This window comes from Fragaria vesca, linkage group LG7 (assembly GCF_000184155.1).
Source record: "Fragaria vesca subsp. vesca linkage group LG7, FraVesHawaii_1.0, whole genome shotgun sequence".
NCBI classification, from domain to species: Eukaryota; Viridiplantae; Streptophyta; class Magnoliopsida; order Rosales; family Rosaceae; genus Fragaria; species Fragaria vesca.
In genome coordinates, this window is record NC_020497.1 from 11912643 (window position 1) to 11914707 (window position 2065).

A 2065-nucleotide genomic window follows, 5' to 3' on the forward strand; every position below is an offset into this window, starting at 1 on the left:
TACGGCAGAGGTAGTATATCCTAGCATGCTGTCTGTTCAGGTACGACATAAATTTAACATGTAAGACTCATTACGTTCAATAAAACAAGAGAATCATGCAAACTATTACTTCAGTTACGACAATAATGTAATTCACAACTCTTAATCACAAGAAGCTAATTTGAATTATATTACATGTACGCCTCAAATTCATCTTCTAATTTACTAGATGCAAAAGCCCTAAGATGATCAATCAAAGAACTCAAACATATAGCATCGATTAAAATAGTGACTAAGAATTCATCATCAAGAAACTATAAATCCATTAATCAATCATAAAAAATATAAACAATCATGCTAGGGCATCATCTTAACCCTAGAAAAAGTTTAGCAAAACATGACTAAGGAAAACATAATGAAAACATAATAAGAACGAAAAAGGAACGAAGGTGAAGATGGATGGATGGATGGTCTCTACTCCTTTAGGCGTCTTCGATATGTTTTCGAGACCTCCCTTTCATATGAAATTCGTGCTCCCTTAAATAGAGAATTTTTTTCTCATCTTTGACTTCAAGTTTCCATGTAAGACTTGGATTTAGACTCCTTTCTTGATTTGAAATAGGAAAACCGTGTGATATCTCTTGTAGAATTGGAATACATGTACTCTCCTTGAATCCTCATCTGCATTGTTGTTCTTAAATCATTAGGGTTAAAGATCTTGTGATACAGAACTTGAGTTCTCCACAAATGTCTGCAAATCCGAGCATATTTCTGATCTAACATTTCTCCATTCAAACGATCATAACTCAATCTAGAAGTATCGAAATCGAGATTCGTAAAATCCTACCGAAAGTAGACATCTGTGGCTTTCCAATGATATAAGCCTCATTGTCTGATTCGATATGAGTACTTCCTGGTAATTTGGGGAAATTGGATATTCTATATAGGCAGATTCTAACAGTTGGGATTGCAGTCGTCTTTCAATCCTAGTTTGCACATTTTAGCACATTTTCTTCTCTCTACGACACAAACCTACAAAAACACTAAATTAACATAAATCAATCACAAATATGAGAATTAAGCACAAATACGAAGATTAGGAGACATATAAAATATAGGATAATATGAGCACATCACCTCCCATGCAAGTATTTATGCAAATCAATATGAATGATGCTAAGCTAATCAACCAATTTCTCTCCTTGGATCCCTCTTGGGTATGACAAGAGACATGTTCTTCATGCTTTAACATTCAAAGGTTACCAAGCTCTAACCATTATCATGTCATGGCAAACACACATACTCAAAGTGGTAAATTCTAAGCATATGCATTCAACTCTTGAACTAGCATGTAGGAATGTTAATTAAATTGCATTGCATCACATCACATTATAACATCAATTCATACAAGATTGGTTAGGGCTTTCAACCCTAACCCCAACAAGGTACTACTCACTCATAATTACATAAACAAATTTCATAACCAAATCAAACATCAAATTGAATCTAGAGTAAAAGGGATAGAGTTGGCTTAGTGGTGTGTCGATTTGTCTCCAAGCTCACATCTTGGTGGTGGTGGTGATGGTGTGATTCCCTCTCCTTCTTACTCTTGAAGATTTGATGATGAAATGTGGTGAAGCCAGATCTATGCTTTGTGTGAATATGTGGAGTGGATGGAGAAAATGATAGAGAAAAGAGAATGAAGAAATGATGTAGTAGTGATGGTGGTGATGGAGGAGATGGAGTTTTGTGGGTGAGGTAGAGGAAGAAGATGAGTTTGGTTATTTTGGGAGATGAAAATTCTTCCATTCACTGGGTAAATCCTTCTGCCCCTTCAAACCAAAAAATAAAAAATAAAAAAATCCTTCTGCCCCAAAAGAGGTCTTGATATTTAGTTGATGGAGTTGTCGTGGTCAACGGTGGTGATGCCTAAGACGTAGATCAACATGACGAGGTGGTAGATAACGCGGAAGTGGCTCTCGACGCCGACGATGGGCTGGCCGCTGGAGGTGGCGAGTGGATCTTCGTCGAGGGAGGTGATGGAGTCAGTGGAGGAATCGAAGATGGTCTGAGATAGGTTTGGTGG